Below are 20,533 nucleotides of genomic sequence, written 5' to 3'. Positions count from 1 at the left end.
CCCGCGCGCGTGTAACAAAGTCTTTGTTCTGCCGGCGTGTCACAAAGTCTTTCTTCTGCCTGCGTGTCACAAAGTCTTTGTTCTGCCGGCGTGTCACAAAGTCTTTCTTCTGCCTGCGTGTCACAAAGTCTTTGTTCTGCCTGCGTGTCACAAAGTCTTTTTCCCGCGCGTGTCACAAAGTCTTTGTTCTGCCTGTGTGTCACAAACTCTTTGTTCTGCCAGCGAGTCACAAAGTCTTTGTCCTGCCTGCGTGTCACAAAGTCTTTGTTCTGCCAGCGTGTCACAAAGTCTTTTTCCCGCGCGCGTCTCACAAAGTCTTTTTCCCGCACTCGTGTCACAAAGTCTTTTTCCCGCGGGCGTATCACAAACTCTTTGTTCTGCCTGCCTGTCACAAAGTCTTTGTTCTGCCTGCGTGTCACAAAGTCTTTGTTCTGCCAGCGTGTCACAAAGTCTTTTTCCCGCGCGCGTGTCACAAAGTCTTTGTTCTGCCTGCGTGTCACAAAGTCTTTGTTCTGCCTGCGTGTCACAAAGTCTTTGTTCTACCAGCTTTTCACAAAGTCTTTTTCCCGCGCGCGTGTCACAAAGTCTTTGTTCTGTCTGCGTGTCACAAAGTCTTTGTTCTGCCTGCGTGTCACAAAGTCTTTTTCCCGCGCGCGTGTCACAAAGTCTTTGTTCTGCCTGCGTGTCACAAAGTCTTTGTTCTGCCTGCGTGTCACAAAGTCTTAGTTCTGCCTGCGTGTCACAAAGTCTTTGTTCTGTCTGCATGTCACAAAGTCTTTTTCCCGCGCGCGTGTAACAAAGTCTTTGTTCTGCCGGCGTGTCACAAAGTCTTTCTTCTGCCTGCGTGTCACAAAGTCTTTGTTCTGCCGGCGTGTCACAAAGTCTTTCTTCTGCCTGCGTGTCACAAAGTCTTTGTTCTGCCGGCGTGTCACATAGTCTTTGTTCTGCCGGCGTGTCACAAAGTCTTTGTTCTGCCTGCGTGTCACAAAGTCTTTTTCCCGCGCGTGTGTCACAAAGTCTTTGTTCTGCCTGCGTGTCACAAAGTCTTTGTTCTGCCCGCGTGTCACAAAGTCTTTGTTCTGCCTGCGTGTCACAAAGTCTTTTTCACGCGCGTGTCACAAAGTCTTTGTTCTGCCTGCGTGTCACAAAGTCTTTGTTCTGCCTGCGTGTCACAAAGTCTTTGTTCTGCCTGCGTGTCACAAAGTCTTTTTCCTGCGCGCGTGTCACAAAGTCTTTGTTCTGCCTGCCTGTCACAAAGTCTTTGTTCTGCCTGCGTGTCACAAAGTCTTTGTTCTGCCAGCGTGTCACAAAGTCTTTGTTCTGCCTGCGTGTCACAAAGTCTTTTTCACGCGCGTGTCACAAAGTCTTTGTTCTGCCTGCGTGTTACAAAGTCTTTGTTCTGCCTGCGTATCACAAAGTCTTTGTTCTGTCTGCGTGTCACAAAGTCTTTGTTCTGCCTGCGTGTCACAAAGTCTTTGTTCTGCCTGCGTGTCACAAAGTCTTTGTTCTGCCTGCGTGTCACAAAGTCTTTTTCCCGCGCGCATGTCACAAAGTCTTTGTTCTGCCTGCGTGTCACAAAGTCTTTGTTCTGCCTGCGTGTCACAAAGTCTTTTTCCCGCGCGCGTGTCACAAAGTCTTTGTTCTGCCCGCGTGTCACAAAGTCTTTGTTCTGCCTGCGTGTCACAAAGTCTTTTTCACGCGCGTGTCACAAAGTCTTTGTTCTGCCTGCGTGTCACAAAGTCTTTGTTCTGCCTGCGTCTCACAAAGTCTTTGTTCTGCCAGCGTGTCACAAAGTCTTTGTTCTGCCTGCGTGTCACAAAGTCTTTTTCCCAAGCGCGTGTCACAAAGTCTTTTTCCCAAGCGCGTGTTACAAAGTCTTTGTTCTGCCTGCGTATCACAAAGTCTTTGTTCTGTCTGCGTGTCACAAAGTCTTTTTTCCGCGCTGTTGTGTTTTTATAACTACATCACAACAGAGAGATGAATCTGGCATTGATATTTGACATCACAACAGAGAGACGAATCTGGCATTAATATTTGACATCACAACAGAGAGACGAATCTGGCATTGATATTTGACATCACAACAGAGACACGAATCTGGCATTGATATTTGACATCACAACAGAGAGACGAATCTGGCATTAATATTTGACATCACAACAGAGAATTGAATCTGGCGTTGATATTTGACATCACAACAGAGAGAAGAATCTGGCATTGATATTTGACATCACAACAGAGAGACGAATCTGGCATTAATATTTGACATCACAGCAGAGATACGGATCTGGCATTGATATTTGACATCACAGCAGAGATACGGATCTGGCATTGATATTTGACATCACAACAGAGAATTGAATCTGGCGTTGATATTTGACATCACAACAGAGAGAAGAATCTGGCATTGATATTTGACATCACAACAGAGATACGGATCTGGCATTAATATTTGACATCACAGCAGAGATACGGATCTGGCATTGATATTTGACATCACAGCAGAGATACGGATCTGGCATTGATATTTGACATCACAACAGAGACACGAATCTGGCATTGATATTTGACATCACAACAGAGAGACCAATCTGGCATTGATATTTGACATCACAGCAGAGATACGGATCTGGCATTGATATCTGACATCACAACAGAGACACGAATCTGGCATTGATATTTGACATCACAACAGAGAGACCAATCTGGCATTGATATTTGACATCACAGCAGAGATACGGATCTGGCATTGATATTTGACATCACAACAGAGACACGAATCTGGCATTGATATTTGACATCACAACAGAGAGACCAATCTGGCATTGATATTTGACATCACAACAGAGACACGAATCTGGCATTGATATTTGACATCACAACAGAGAAGTGAATCTGGCATTGATATCTGACATCACAACAGAGAAGCGAATCTGGCATTGATATTTGACATCACAACAGAGAATTGAATCTGGCATTGATATTTGACATCACAACAGAGAGACGAATCTGGCATTGATATTTGACATCACAACAGAGAAGTGAATCTGGCATTGATATCTGACATCACAACAGAGAAGCGAATCTGGCATTGATATTTGACATCACAACAGAGAATTGAATCTGGCATTGATATTTGACATCACAACAGAGAGACGAATCTGGCATTGATATTTGACATCACAGCAGAGATACGGATCTGGCATTGATATTTGACATCACAACAGAGACACGAATCTGGCATTGATATTTGACATCACAACAGAGAGACCAATATGGCATTGATATTTGACATCACAACAGAGAAGTGAATCTGGCATTGATATCTGACATCACAATAGAGAAGCGAATCTGGCATTGATATTTGACATCACAGCAGAGAGACTGGATGTCATGTCAGAAAGATGACTGTGATGTCAGAACCCTCTAAATCTTGTAATTTACAGATGGTAAATGGCCTGTATTTGTATAGCGCTTTACTAGTCCCTAAGGACCCCAAAGCACTTTACACATCCAGTCATCCACCCATTCACACACTGGTGATGGCAAGCTACATTGTAGCCACAGCCACCCTGGGGCGCCCTGACAGAGATATTTAATTCCAAATGATTTGACTGCATCATTGCGTCTTTGAGTTATGACCCAAACTCTCTATCAACTTTGTGAATAAATTCACGTCCCCCTGTGACCTCATAATTACACCACAGTTCAGATGGCATGAATGGGTCATGAGGTCACACCAACAGTGACAACATCAGCAGTGACATCACTAAAGTTGCCAGGTGAGTCCATAAATAGAACCCGTGACGTGGAGCAGGTACCGCCGTTTTGGACAATGCCACGACGCAAGTATAGACGCAAACATGCGAGGCCCTCTCGCCCCGCTCCCAGACACAGGAGACCCCACAAGGCCTCGGGTGTCCGCAGACGTGGGAGAAGATACCGTCGCAGACACTAGACAATCTCAATAAACATGTAGGATGAACATCAAAACTGTGGTCCAATCAAGTTTTTTTTAGATAACATATGTTGTTGTTGTTTTGTGTGTGTTTGTTATCAATGTTGTGGAAAAAAGTTAAGCTTAGTAAGCCATCAAGCACTGACTACTCGTAGAAGAGCACCAATAGGAGACAGAACTAATTAGAAGGTGTTATTATTCAGTCTGTACATCGAATAGAAGGCACTAACCACAAGGTGATCTTCAATTCATCTCTGTGTGAATGTGAACGGGGCGATAAGACCCCCACCAACTGCATGTCCTTAGACTGTGGGAGGAAGCTGGAGAGAACATGCAGACTCCACACAAAGACCCCGGCCTGATGAGGTTAGGGTCCTGAGTTCGATACCCTAAACTGAACGCAGGACAGAGGAAGGGATGGGTGATGTTCATGTGTGCCCAGGTGCATGATGTGGCTCTTTGTCTGTGACTGGTTGGCTGTCCCAGCCCTGGCCCTTCATGTATTTCAGTACTGTCTTTTTCTCCCGTCTCCTCCTCTCGTTTACATGCTTTGCCCTTGTGACCCATTCCTTCTGTCACGTGTGTTTTCCCCCCAGCCATCATGTTCTGCTTGTGCTTAGTTATGTCCATGTCTCATCTCTAGTCCCCTTTTCCCTCTGTATGTATTCACAGTGTACGTGTTCCTCGTCGGTTCGCCATGCTAAGTCTGCGTGTCTTATTCCGTCATGTGTCATGTATCACTCCAAATCTCACTGACTTTAACTAATAATAACTGTTTGCTGAGTGTTATGTCTAAAAGGTATTGCACAATCGCCTCTAGTAGAGGATCAGGTTTGTTTTCCACTGATAATGGATTTTAACATGACTGACCAATGATTGTGGAGCACGTCAATGTAGGATCTTATAAATACAACGAGCAAACTTAAATGTTTTAAAATGTTCAAAAAATTAACATATTATATTTCTGAAGTATGACGGAAGGAAAAAGTTAAATTTTTTCATATTTAAAAAAAAAAATCCAATTTCATATGATCAAATTTATGTCAAAATGTTCATATTTATTCTCTCCTATGTCATATGTGAGTACTGTACTGTAAATGTCATATATATCAGATGATACTGATAACCTAATGCTAATAACTATGCAGAGGTCTCTAGGCCTCGACTTTTATGGAGCATGTGAAGTTTGGGGCACAGTGGACAAAGAACAGTTTCTCAGCAGGTTCAACAGGTTGCTACAACACAGGCCGATGAAGTACTGCACTCACTCATCCAAACTGGCAAACATGTAACATACACCCTAAGACTGATCCTGCTTTTTACTCCTTTGCTATGATTTAATTTGATATTATGTAGCCTTGGAGACAGTTTGCATAGATTAGAATGTTAGATTCCTATGATGTCATCAATGCCCGATGTTTTGTTTTAATGTCTTGTGATAGTTCTAAGTGCAGAAAAAGTCAGAGTTCAAGTGAGTTTAGTCCAATTTTGATCCAGTTTCTGTCTGACAAAGCCATCCACAAAGCCCACTTTTTAGCATAGCTCTGAGGTGTTTCAGTCCCATCTCTGGCTAACAGGCCAAAAATTAAGTCTACTAGGAGATGGGGGTGTCGACCAAATATTTTATCAATTTTTGTGCATAATTCTTTCGAAACATCAAGTGCCATAGTTGCATAAATAAGTCGGGAGAGGCCTTCAACTTTGGCTACCAAGGATCTTCCAGTAATGGATAAATCTCTTTGAAGCCAAAGATTAAATCTATGTTGTATTGCAGTTATAAGAGGGTCAAAATTTTCAGATAATCTGGCATCTTGGTCACTTTGAATGATAATACCAAGATATTTAACATTATTTTTAACAGGAACACCTGATATAATAGTATCTGTGCAGAATTTAACAGGGAGACGTTCACATTTTGGAATGTTGAGTTTAAGACCAGAGGCTATTGAGAAATTAAGATAAGATAAGATAAGATAAGATAAGATAAGATAAAACTTTATTAATCCCTCGGGTGGGTTCCTCTGGGAAATTCGGTTTCCAAAAACACAGCACCGACAGAAGTTACAGTTACAGAATATTATATATATATATATACACACACACACATATATAAATACAGAGACATATATAAATAAAATATACGAAGGGGATAAATAGAATAAATAGGAATAAAAATAAAAATACAAGTGAATTGCACATTTCAAGTATGGAGTCTATTGCACCGTTGACTATTAACAAAAGTATTGCACAAAAGGTATTGCACAGTGAGGTGAAGAGGCACTACAGCTTAGTTGTTCCCCCCTCCTTTGTCCACCTGTTTCCCCTCCCTCTCCCCTCCAGAGAGGAGTTAAACAGTTTGATGGCGTGTGGGACAAAGGAGTTTTTAAGTCTGTTGGTTCTTGTCTTGGGGAGAAGCAACCTGTCACTGAACAGACTCTTCTGGTTGTTAATGGCCGTGTGCAGAGGATGCCCAGCATTGTTCATAATGTCCAGCAGTTTTTTAGTGTCCTTTTCTCTGCCACTGTTACCAGAGTGTCCAGCTTCATGCCGACCACAGAGCCCGCCTTCCTGATCAGTTTCTCCAGCCTGGATGAGTCCTTCTTTGCTGTGCTGCTCCCCCAGCACACCACAGCATAGAAAAGTACTCCAGCAACCACTGACTGGTAAAACATCCTCAGGAGCTTCCTGCAGATGTTAAAAGACCTCAGCCTCCTGAGGAAGTACAGTCGGCTTTGGGCTTTTTTATACAGGTGCTCTGTGTTGCATGACCAGTCCAGTTTGTTGTCCACCCACAGCCCGAGGTACTTGTACTTGTTGACCACCTCCACCTCCTCCCCCTCTATCTGAACTGACAGTGGACCTTCTCTGGACCTCCCGAAGTCCACAACCAGTTCCTTAGTCTTTGAGGTGTTGAGTTGCAGGTGGTTTTGTGTGACTCCATGCGACAAAGTTCCTCACCAGACTTCTGTACTCCTCTTCCTGATCATCCCAGATACACCCCATGATGGCTGTGTCATCTGCAAACTTCTGAATGTGGCATAATTCAGAGTTGTAGCAGAAGTCAGAGGTGTACAGGGTGAAGAGAAGTGGGGACAGCACAGTTCCCTGTGGTGCTCCTGTGCTGCTGACCACAGTGTCAGACGTGATGTCCTTCAGCCTGACGTACTGTGGGCTGTCGGTGAGGTAGTCGGAGATCCAAGCCACCAGGCAGGGGTCCACCTCCATCCTGTTCAGTTTTTCCTGAAGCATACAGGGCCGGATGGTATTAAAGGCACTGGAAAAGTCAAGAAACAGGATCCTGACCGTGCCTTTTCCCCCATCCAGGTGTGAGTGGGCTCTATGCAGGAGGTACAGGATGGCATCCTCCACTCCGACATCCGCCTTGTATGCAAACTGTAGTGGGTCCTGGGCATGTTGTACCTGTGGTCGGAGGAGGTTGAGGAAGAGCCGCTCTAGAGTCTTCATAAGATGTGACGTCAGTGCCACCGGTCGGAAGTCATTCAGCTCATTGGGCCGGTTCCTTTTGGGGACCGGGACGATGCAGGATGTCTTCCATAGGGCGGGCACTCTCCCCAGTCGCAGACTGAGGTTGAAGACTCGTTGTAGCGGCTCCCCAAGTTTAGCAGCACATGCCTTTAGCATCCTAGGACACACCTTGTCTGGGCCTGCTGCCTTTCTGGGGCGAAGCTTCCTCAGTTGGCTCCTGACCTGATCCACTGTGACACTGGGAGATGTTTGGGAGGAGGGGGGGGGAGAAGATGTCTTGCTGCTGAGAGAGGGATTGGAGGAGGGGGGTGTCATAGTGTCAGGAAGGGGGGGAAGCGAGGGAGGTAGGAGAGTGGGGAGAGGACTCCGTAGTAAAGGTGAGGGTGGGGGGGTTGTGGGCTGGTCAAACCTGTTGAAGAAGTTGTTGAGTTCGTTTGCCTTCTCCACAGTCCCCCCCACTGTGCTTTTCTTGGTGTTGTGGCCTGTGATGGTTTTCACACCATTCCAGACCTCCCTCATATTGTTCCTCTCCAACTTCTGCTCCACCTTCCTCCTGTAGGTGTCCTTTGCTTCCCTCAGGCAGCGTTTCACCTCCTGCTGTGCTGCTTTCATCTCCTCCTTCACTTTGCTCCTGAAAGCCTTCTTCTTCATGTTGAGGACAGCTTTGACTTCCTGTGTTACCCACGGTTTGTTATTAGGATAACACCGTACCGTCTTAGCAGGGGCGACTGTGTCCACACAAAAGTTGAGGTAGTCTGTAAGACAGTGTGTCGCCCCCTCTATGTCCTCACCATGTGGGCTCAGAAGCACATCCCAGTCTGTCGTGTTAGCAGTCTCTCAGAGCATCCTCCTTTTCTGGGGTCCATCTCCGGATGGAGCGCGTTGTGACAGGCTGCCTTTGGACGAGGGGTGTGTATTGTGGCTGTAGGTAAACCAGGTTGTGGTCTGACTTCCCTAGTGGGGGGAGGGGGCTGGCTCTGTATACATCTCTCACATTGGCATACAGTAGGTCAATTGTCCTGTTGCTCCTTGTGGCGAGTCACAAAGTCTTTGTCCTGCCTGCGTGTCACAAAGTCTTTTTCCCGCGCGCATATCACAAAGTCTTTTTCCCGCGCGCGTGTCACAAAGTCTTTGTACTGCCTGCGTGTCACAAAGTCTTCTTCCCGCGCGCGTGTCACAAAGTCTTTGTTCTGCCTGCGTGTCACAAAGTCTTTGTTCTGCCCGCGTGTCACAAAGTCTTTGTTCTGCCTGCGTGTCACAAAGTCTTTGTTCTGCCCGCGTGTCACAAAGTCTTTGTTCTGCCTGCGTGTCACAAAGTCTTTGTTCTGCCTGCGTGTCACAAAGTCTTTGTTCTGCCTGCGTGTCACAAAGTCTTTTTCCCGCGGGCGTGTCACAAAGTCTTTGTTCTGCCTGCGTGTCACAAAGTCTTTGTTCTGCCTGCGTGTCACAAAGTCTTTGTTCTGCCTGCGTGTCACAAAGTCTTTTTCACGCGCGTGTCACAAAGTCTTTGTTCTGCCTGCGTGTCACAAAGTCTTTGTTCTGCCTGCGTGTCACAAAGTCTTTTTCCCGCGCGCGTGTCACAAAGTCTTTGTTCTGCCTGCCTGTCACAAAGTCTTTGTTCTGCCTGCGTGTCACAAAGTCTTTGTTCTGCCAGCGTGTCACAAAGTCTTTGTTCTGCCTGCGTGTCACAAAGTCTTTTTCCCAAGCGCGTGTCACAAAGTCTTTTTCCCAAGCGCGTGTTACAAAGTCTTTGTTCTGCCTGCGTATCACAAAGTCTTTGTTCTGTCTGCGTGTCACAAAGTCTTTGTTCTGCCTGCGTGTCACAAAGTCTTTGTTCTGCCTGCGTGTCACAAAGTCTTTGTTCTGCCTGCGTGTCACAAAGTCTTTTTCCCGCGCGCATGTCACAAAGTCTTTGTTCTGCCTGCGTGTCACAAAGTCTTTGTTCTGCCTGCGTGTCACAAAGTCTTTTTCCCGCGCGCGTGTCACAAAGTCTTTGTTCTGCCCGCGTGTCACAAAGTCTTTGTTCTGCCTGCGTGTCACAAAGTCTTTTTCACGCGCGTGTCACAAAGTCTTTGTTCTGCCTGCGTGTCACAAAGTCTTTGTTCTGCCTGCGTCTCACAAAGTCTTTGTTCTGCCAGCGTGTCACAAAGTCTTTGTTCTGCCTGCGTGTCACAAAGTCTTTTTCCCAAGCGCGTGTCACAAAGTCTTTTTCCCAAGCGCGTGTTACAAAGTCTTTGTTCTGCCTGCGTATCACAAAGTCTTTGTTCTGTCTGCGTGTCACAAAGTCTTTTTTCCGCGCTGTTGTGTTTTTATAACTACATCACAACAGAGAGATGAATCTGGCATTGATATTTGACATCACAACAGAGAGACGAATCTGGCATTAATATTTGACATCACAACAGAGAGACGAATCTGGCATTGATATTTGACATCACAACAGAGACACGAATCTGGCATTGATATTTGACATCACAACAGAGAGACGAATCTGGCATTAATATTTGACATCACAACAGAGAATTGAATCTGGCGTTGATATTTGACATCACAACAGAGAGAAGAATCTGGCATTGATATTTGACATCACAACAGAGAGACGAATCTGGCATTAATATTTGACATCACAGCAGAGATACGGATCTGGCATTGATATTTGACATCACAGCAGAGATACGGATCTGGCATTGATATTTGACATCACAACAGAGACACGAATCTGGCATTGATATTTGACATCACAACAGAGAGACCAATCTGGCATTGATATTTGACATCACAGCAGAGATACGGATCTGGCATTGATATTTGACATCACAACAGAGACACGAATCTGGCATTGATATTTGACATCACAACAGAGAAGTGAATCTGGCATTGATATCTGACATCACAACAGAGAAGCGAATCTGGCATTGATATTTTACATCACAACAGAGAATTGAATCTGGCATTGATATTTGACATCACAACAGAGAGACGAATCTGGCATTGATATTTGACATCACAACAGAGAAGTGAATCTGGCATTGATATCTGACATCACAACAGAGAAGCGAATCTGGCATTGATATTTGACATCACAACAGAGAATTGAATCTGGCATTGATATTTGACATCACAACAGAGAGACGAATCTGGCATTGATATTTGACATCACAGCAGAGATACGGATCTGGCATTGATATTTGACATCACAACAGAGACACGAATCTGGCATTGATATTTGACATCACAACAGAGAGACCAATCTGGCATTGATATTTGACATCACAACAGAGAAGTAAATCTGGCATTGATATCTGACATCACAATAGAGAAGCGAATCTGGCATTGATATTTGACATCACAGCAGAGAGACTGGATGTCATGTCAGAAAGATGACTGTGATGTCAGAACCCTCTAAATCTTGTAATTTACAGATGGTAAATGGCCTGTATTTGTATAGCGCTTTACTAGTCCCTAAGGACCCCAAAGCACTTTACACATCCAGTCATCCACCCATTCACACACTGGTGATGGCAAGCTACATTGTAGCCACAGCCACCCTGGGGCGCCCTGACAGAGATATTTAATTCCAAATGATTTGACTGCATCATTGCGTCTTTGAGTTATGACCCAAACTCTCTATCAACTTTGTGAATAAATTCACGTCCCCCTGTGACCTCATAATTACACCACAGTTCAGATGGCATGAATGGGTCATGAGGTCACACCAACAGTGACAACATCAGCAGTGACATCACTAAAGTTGCCAGGTGAGTCCATAAATAGAACCCGTGACGTGGAGCAGGTACCGCCGTTTTGGACAATGCCACGACGCAAGTATAGACGCAAACATGCGAGGCCCTCTCGCCCCGCTCCCAGACACAGGAGACCCCACAAGGCCTCGGGTGTCCGCAGACGTGGGAGAAGATACCGTCGCAGACACTAGACAATCTCAATAAACATGTAGGATGAACATCAAAACTGTGGTCCAATCAAGTTTTTTTTAGATAACATATGTTGTTGTTGTTTTGTGTGTGTTTGTTATCAATGTTGTGGAAAAAAGTTAAGCTTAGTAAGCCATCAAGCACTGACTACTCGTAGAAGAGCACCAATAGGAGACAGAACTAATTAGAAGGTGTTATTATTCAGTCTGTACATCGAATAGAAGGCACTAACCACAAGGTGATCTTCAATTCATCTCTGTGTGAATGTGAACGGGGCGATAAGACCCCCACCAACTGCATGTCCTTAGACTGTGGGAGGAAGCTGGAGAGAACATGCAGACTCCACACAAAGACCCCGGCCTGATGAGGTTAGGGTCCTGAGTTCGATACCCTAAACTGAACGCAGGACAGAGGAAGGGATGGGTGATGTTCATGTGTGCCCAGGTGCATGATGTGGCTCTTTGTCTGTGACTGGTTGGCTGTCCCAGCCCTGGCCCTTCATGTATTTCAGTAATGTCTTTTTCTCCCGTCTCCTCCTCTCGTTTACATGCTTTGCCCTTGTGACCCATTCCTTCTGTCACGTGTGTTTTCCCCCCAGCCATCATGTTCTGCTTGTGCTTAGTTATGTCCATGTCTCATCTCTAGTCCCCTTTTCCCTCTGTATGTATTCACAGTGTACGTGTTCCTCGTCGGTTCGCCATGCTAAGTCTGCGTGTCTTATTCCGTCATGTGTCATGTATCACTCCAAATCTCACTGACTTTAACTAATAATAACTGTTTGCTGAGTGTTATGTCTAAAAGGTATTGCACAATCGCCTCTAGTAGAGGATCAGGTTTGTTTTCCACTGATAATGGATTTTAACATGACTGACCAATGATTGTGGAGCACGTCAATGTAGGATCTTATAAATACAACGAGCAAACTTAAATGTTTTAAAATGTTCAAAAAATTAACATATTATATTTCTGAAGTATGACGGAAGGAAAAAGTTAAATTTTTTCATATTTAAAAAAAAAAATCCAATTTCATATGATCAAATTTATGTCAAAATGTTCATATTTATTCTCTCCTATGTCATATGTGAGTACTGTACTGTAAATGTCATATATATCAGATGATACTGATAACCTAATGCTAATAACTATGCAGAGGTCTCTAGGCCTCGACTTTTATGGAGCATGTGAAGTTTGGGGCACAGTGGACAAAGAACAGTTTCTCAGCAGGTTCAACAGGTTGCTACAACACAGGCCGATGAAGTACTGCACTCACTCATCCAAACTGGCAAACATGTAACATACACCCTAAGACTGATCCTGCTTTTTACTCCTTTGCTATGATTTAATTTGATATTATGTAGCCTTGGAGACAGTTTGCATAGATTAGAATGTTAGATTCCTATGATGTCATCAATGCCCGATGTTTTGTTTTAATGTCTTGTGATAGTTCTAAGTGCAGAAAAAGTCAGAGTTCAAGTGAGTTTAGTCCAATTTTGATCCAGTTTCTGACATGTGGTCAAAATCTTGGCCGACCTTTACCACACCACGTGCTGTGGGTGTGCGTAAATATCTAGGTGAGTAAAGTCCTTTACCTGTTAAAGTCATCTTAATTTGGGGCTTTTACTTCAGGTGTTTTGATTCAGTAGTAACCAAGTGATCTTTGTACAAACTGCAGACCGCCACTCTGATCCCTGGTTCCTCAGGATAGAGGACAGGACGTCAGATGGGCGAATCAAGAGCTCCAAACGGAAAGATTGTGCCACAGAAAGACTGGAAAAAGCTTCCCCAAGAAGCAAGGACAGCAAAAGTCCGGTTGGCCTCAGCCATCTTGTCTTGGAGAAGTGTAAGTGAGACATTCAGAGATTTTTTGTTTTATAGTTATTGATCATCTGTAGGCCTGTGTGGAGTTCAGAGGTCTAATTGGTTTTGGTTTTTGCAGCTGCTTTCAGAAAGAAGAGCAGCAAGGCAAGGCAAGGCAAGTTTATTTGTATAGCACAATTCAACAACAAGGTGATTCAAAGTGCTTTACAGAGACATTAGAAACAAAAACAAATAAAAAGCATGATTTAAAATTGATTAAAACAAGCAAACAAACAAACAAACTAATTAACAAACAAACGAACAAACAAAACAGTATATAAAATCAAAACAGATAAAATCAGAAGAGTAGATAAAATCAGTAGTTAAATGTAAGTTTTGAAATTTAAGCTTAAAAGTGTGGATTTGGTGCTTTATTCAAATGCAGCTGAGAATAGGTGAGTCTTCAACCTGGATTTAAATAAATCCAGGTTGACAAAGCCATCCACAAAGCCCACTTTTTAGCATAGCTCTGAGGTGTTTCAGTCCCATCTCTGGCTAACAGGCCAAAAATTAAGTCTACTAGGAGATGGGGGTGTCGACCAAATATTTTATCAATTTTTGTGCATAATTCTTTCGAAACATCAAGTGCCATAGTTGCATAAATAAGTCGGGAGAGGCCTTCAACTTTGGCTACCAAGGATCTTCCAGTAATGGATAAATCTCTTTGAAGCCAAAGATTAAATCTATGTTGTATTGCAGTTATAAGAGGGTCAAAATTTTCAGATAATCTGGCATCTTGGTCTCTTTGAATGATAATACCAAGATATTTAACATTATTTTTAACAGGAACACCTGATATAATAGTATCTGTGCAGAATTTAACAGGGAGACGTTCACATTTTGGAATGTTGAGTTTAAGACCAGAGGCTATTGAGAAATTAAGATAAGATAAGATAAGATAAGATAAGATAAGATAAGATAAGATAAGATAAAACTTTATTAATCCCTCGGGTGGGTTCCTCTGGGAAATTCGGTTTCCAAAAACACAGCACCGACAGAAGTTACAGTTACAGAATATTATATATATATATATACACACACACACATATATAAATACAGAGACATATATAAATAAAATATACGAAGGGGATAAATAGAATAAATAGGAATAAAAATAAAAATACAAGTGAATTGCACATTTCAAGTATGGAGTCTATTGCACCGTTGACTATTAACAAAAGTATTGCACAAAAGGTATTGCACAGTGAGGTGAAGAGGCACTACAGCTTAGTTGTTCCCCCCTCCTCTGTCCTCCTGTCTCCCCTCCCTCTCCCCTCCAGAGAGGAGTTAAACAGTTTGATGGCGTGTGGGACAAAGGAGTTTTTAAGTCTGTTGGTTCTTGTCTTGGGGAGAAGCAACCTGTCACTGAACAGACTCTTCTGGTTGTTAATGGCCGTGTGCAGAGGATGCCCAGCATTGTTCATAATGTCCAGCAGTTTTTTAGTGTCCTTTTCTCTGCCACTGTTACCAGAGTGTCCAGCTTCATGCCGACCACAGAGCCCGCCTTCCTGATCAGTTTCTCCAGCCTGGATGAGTCCTTCTTTGCTGTGCTGCTCCCCCAGCACACCACAGCATAGAAAAGTACTCCAGCAACCACTGACTGGTAAAACATCCTCAGGAGCTTCCTGCAGATGTTAAAAGACCTCAGCCTCCTGAGGAAGTACAGTCGGCTTTGGGCTTTTTTATACAGGTGCTCTGTGTTGCATGATCAGTCCAGTTTGTTGTCCACCCACAGCCCGAGGTACTTGTACTTGCTGACCACCTCCACCTCCTCCCCCTCTATCTGAACTGGCAGTGGACCTTCTCTGGACCTCCCGAAGTCCACAACCAGTTCCTTAGTCTTTGAGGTGTTGAGTTGCAGGTGGTTTTGTGTGACTCCATGCGACAAAGTTCCTCACCAGACTTCTGTACTCCTCTTCCTGATCATCCCAGATACACCCCATGATGGCTGTGTCATCTGCAAACTTCTGAATGTGGCATAATTCAGAGTTGTAGCAGAAGTCAGAGGTGTACAGGGTGAAGAGAAGTGGGGACAGCACAGTTCCCTGTGGTGCTCCTGTGCTGCTGACCACAGTGTCAGACGTGATGTCCTTCAGCCTGACGTACTGTGGTCTGTCGGTGAGGTAGTCGGAGATCCAAGCCACCAGGCAGGGGTCCACCTCCATCCTGTTCAGTTTTTCCTGAAGCATACAGGGCCGGATGGTATTAAAGGCACTGGAAAAGTCAAGAAACAGGATCCTGACCGTGCCTTTTCCCCCATCCAGGTGTGAGTGGGCTCTATGCAGGAGGTACAGGATGGCATCCTCCACTCCGACATCCGCCTTGTATGCAAACTGTAGTGGGTCCTGGGCATGTTGTACCTGTGGTCGGAGGAGGTTGAGGAAGAGCCGCTCTAGAGTCTTCATAAGATGTGACGTCAGTGCCACCGGTCGGAAGTCATTCAGCTCATTGGGCCGGTTCCTTTTGGGGACCGGGACGATGCAGGATGTCTTCCATAGGGCGGGCACTCTCCCCAGTCGCAGACTGAGGTTGAAGACTCGTTGTAGCGGCTCCCCAAGTTTAGCAGCACATGCCTTTAGCATCCTAGGACACACCTTGTCTGGGCCTGCTGCCTTTCTGGGGCGAAGCTTCCTCAGTTGGCTCCTGACCTGATCCACTGTGACACTGGGAGATGTTTGGGAGGAGGGGGGGGAAGAAGATGTCTTGCTGCTGAGAGAGGGATTGGAGGAGGGGGGTGTCATAGTGTCAGGAAGGGGGGGAAGCGAGGGAGGTAGGAGAGTGGGGAGAGGACTCTGTAGTAAAGGTAAGGGTGGGGGCGTTGTGGGCTGGTCAAACCTGTTGAAGAAGTTGTTGAGTTCGTTTGCCTTCTCCACAGTCCCCCACACTGTGCTTTTCTTGGTGTTGTGGCCTGTGATGGTTTTCACACCATTCCAGACCTCCCTCATATTGTTCCTCTCCAACTTCTGCTCCACCTTCCTCCTGTAGGTGTCCTTTGCTTCCCTCAGGCAGCGTTTCACCTCCTGCTGTGCTGCTTTCATCTCCTCCTTCACTTTGCTCCTGAAAGCCTTCTTCTTCATGTTGAGGACAGCTTTGACTTCCTGTGTTACCCACGGTTTGTTATTAGGATAACACCGTACCGTCTTAGCAGGGGCGACTGTGTCCACACAAAAGTTGAGGTAGTCTGTAAGACAGTGTGTCGCCCCCTCTATGTCCTCACCATGTGGGCTCAGAAGCACATCTCAGTCTGTCGTGTTAGCAGTCTCTCAGAGCATCCTCCTTTTCTGGGGTCCATCTCCGGATGGAGCGCGTTGTGACAGGCTGCCTTTGGACGAGGGGTGTGTATTGTGGCTGTAGGTAAACCAGGTTGTGGTCTGACTTCCCTAGTGGGGGGAGGGGGCTGGCTCTGTATACATCTCTCACATTGGCATACAGTAGGTCAATTGTCCTGTTGCTCCTTGTGGCGAGTCACAAAGTCTTTGTCCTGCCTGCGTGTCACAAAGTCTTTTTCCCGCGCGCATATCACAAAGTCTTTTTCCCACGCGCGTGTCACAAAGTCTTTGTACTGCCTGCGTATCACAAAGTCTTTTTCCCGCGCGCGTGTCACAAAGTCTTTGTTCTGCCTGCGTGTCACAAAGTCTTTGTTCTGCCTGCGTGTCACAAAGTCTTGTTCCCGCGCGCGTGTCACAAAGTCTTTGTTCTGCCTGCGTGTCACAAAGTCTTTGTTCTGCCCGCGTGTCACAAAGTCTTTGTTCTGCCCGCGTGTCACAAAGTCTTTTTCCCGCACTTGTGTCACTAAGTCTTTGTTCGTCCTGCGTGTCACAAAGTCTTTGTTCTGCCTGCGTATCACAAAGTCTTTGTTCTGCCTGCGTGTCACAAAGTCTTTGTTCTATCTGCGTGTCACAAAGTCTTTGTTCTGCCTGCGTGTCACAAAGTCTTTGTTCTGCCTGCCTGTCACAAAGTCTTTGTTCTATCTGCGTATCACAAAGTCTTTGTTCTGCCTGCGTGTCACAAAGTCTTTGTTCTATCTGCGTATCACAAAGTCTTTGTTCTGCCTGCGTGTCACAAAGTCTTTGTTCTGCCTGCGTGTCACAAAGTCTTTTTCCCGCACTTGTGTCACAAAATCTTTGTTCGTCCTGCGTGTCACAAAGTCTTTGTTCTGCCTGCGTATCACAAAGTCTTTGTTCGTCCTGCGTGTCACAAAATCTTTGTTCTGCCTGCGTATCACAAAGTCTTTGTTCTGCCTGCGTGTCACAAAGTCTTTGTTCTGCCTGCGTGTCACAAAGTCTTTGTTCTGCCTGCGTGTCACAAAGTCTTTGTTCTGCCTGCGTGTCACAAAGTCTTTGTTCTATCTGCGTATCACAAAGTCTTTGTTCTGCCTGCGTGTCACAAAGTCTTTGTTCTATCTGCGTATCACAAAGTCTTTGTTCTGCCTGCGTGTCACAAAGTCTTTGTTCTGTCTGCGTGTCACAAAGTCTTTTTCCCGCACTTGTGTCACAAAGTCTTTGTTCGTCCTGCGTGTCACAAAGTCTTTGTTCGTCCTGCGTGTCACAAAGTCTTTGTTCTGCCTGCGTATCACAAAGTCTTTGTTCTGCCTGCGTGTCACAAAGTCTTTGTTCGTCCTGCGTGTCACAAAGTCTTTGTTCTGCCTGCGTATCACAAAGTCTTTGTTCTGCCTGCGTGTCACAAAGTCTTTTTTCTGCCTGCGTGTCACAAAGTCTTTTTCCCACGCTGCTGTGTTTTTATAACTACATCACAACAGAGAGACGAATCTGGCATTGATATTTGACATCACAACAGAGAAGCGAATCTGGCGTTGATATTTGACATCACAACAGAGAATTGAATCTGGCATTGATATTTGACATCACAACAGAGACACGAATCTGGCATTGATATTTGACATCACAACAGAGAATTGAATCTGGCGTTGATATTTGACATCACAACAGAGAGACGAATCTGGCGTTGATATTTGACATCACAACAGAGACACGAATCTGGCATTGATATTTGACATCACAACAGAGAAGTGAATCTGGCGTTGATATTTGACATCACAACAGAGACACAAATCTGGCATTGATATTTGACATCACAACAGAGAATTGAATCTGGCATTGATATTTGACATCACAACAGAGAGATGAATCTGGCATTGATATTTGACATCACAACAGAGCCACAAATCTGGCATTGATATTTGACATCACAAAAGAGAAGCGAATCTGGCATTGATATTTGACATCACAACAGAGACACGAATCTGGCGTTGATATTTGACATCACAACAGAGACACGAATCTGGCATTGATATTTGACATCACAACAGAGAATTGAATCTGGCATTGATATTTGACATCACAACAGAGAGATGAATCTGGCATTGATATTTGACATCACAACAGAGCCACGAATCTGGCATTGATATTTGACATCACAACAGAGAAGCGAATCTGGCATTGATATTTGACATCACAACAGAGAGATGAATCTGGCATTGATATTTGACATCACAACAGAGCCACGAATCTGGCATTGATATTTGACATCACAACAGAGAAGCGAATCTGGCATTGATATTTGACATCACAACAGAGAATTGAATCTGGCATTGATATTTGACATCACAACAGAGACACGAATCTGGCATTGATATTTGACATCACAACAGAGAATTGAATCTGGCGTTGATATTTGACATCACAACAGAGACACGAATCTGGCATTGATATTTGACATCACAACAAGGAATTGAATCTGGCATTGATATTTGACATCACAACAGAGAGATGAATCTGGCATTGATATTTGACATCACAACAGAGAATTGAATCTGGCATTGATATTTGACATCACTACAGAGACACGAATCTGGCATTGATATTTGACATCACAACAGAGAGGTCGAGTCTGGCATTAATATTTGACATCACAACAGAGAGACGAATCTGGCATTAATATTTGACATCACAACAGAGAATTGAATCTGGCATTGATATTTGACATCACAACAGAGAGACGAATCTGGCATTGATATTTGACATCACAGCAGAGATACGGATCTGGCATTGATATTTGACATCACAACAGAGACACGAATCTGGCATTGATATTTGACATCACAACAGAGAGACCAATCTGGCATTGATATTTGACATCACAACAGAGAATTAAATCTGGCATTGATATCTGACATCACAACAGAGAAGCGAATCTGGCATTGATATTTGACATCACAGCAGAGAGACTGGATGTCATGTCAGAAAGATGACTGTGATGTCAGAACCCTCTAAATCTTGTAATTTACAGATGGTAAATGGCCTGTATTTGTATAGCGCTTTACTAGTCCCTAAGGACCCCAAAGCACTTTACACATCCAGTCATCCACCCATTCACACACTGGTGATGGCAAGCTACATTGTAGCCACAGCCACCCTGGGGCGCCCTGACATAGATATTTAATTCCAAATGATTTGACTGCATCATTGCGTCTTTGAGTTATGACCCAAACTCTCTATCAACTTTGTGAATAAATTCACGTCCCCCTGTGACCTCATAATTACACCACAGTTCAGATGGCATGAATGGGTCATGAGGTCACACCAACAGTGACAACATCAGCAGTGACATCACTAAAGTTGCCAGGTGAGTGCATAAATAGAACCCGTGACGTGGAGCAGGTACCGCCGTTTTGGACAATGCCACGACGCAGGTATAGACGCAAACATGCGAGGCCCTCTCGCCCCGCTCGCAGACACAGGAGACCCCACAAGGCCTCGGGTGTCCGCAGACGTGGGAGAAGATACCGTCGCAGACACTAGACAATCTCAATAAACATGTAGGATGAACATCAAAACTGTGGTCCAATCAAGTTTTTTTTAGATAACATATGTTGTTGTTTTTTTGTGTGTGTTTGTTATCAATGTTGTGGAAAAAAGTTAAGCTTAGTAAGCCATCAAGCACTGACTACTCGTAGAAGAGCACCAATAGGAGACAGAACTAATTAGAAGGTGTTATTATTCAGTCTGTACATCGAATAGAAGGCACTAACCACAAGGTGATCTTCAATTCATCTCTGTGTGAATGTGAACGGGGCGATAAGACCCCCACCAACTGCATGTCCTTAGACTGTGGGAGGAAGCTGGAGAGAACATGCAGACTCCACACAAAGACCCCGGCCTGATGAGGCTAGGGTCCTGAGTTCGATACCCTAAACTGAACGCAGGACAGAGGAAGGGATGGGTGATGTTCATGTGTGCCCAGGTGCATGATGTGGCTCTTTGTCTGTGACTGGTTGGCT

The sequence above is a fragment of the Perissodus microlepis genome, chromosome 13 (genome assembly GCF_051167445.1).
Source record: "Perissodus microlepis isolate ML-2025 ecotype Zambia chromosome 13, ASM5116744v1, whole genome shotgun sequence".
NCBI lineage: Eukaryota > Metazoa > Chordata > Actinopteri > Cichliformes > Cichlidae > Perissodus > Perissodus microlepis.
This window is presented reverse-complemented; position numbering follows the sequence as displayed.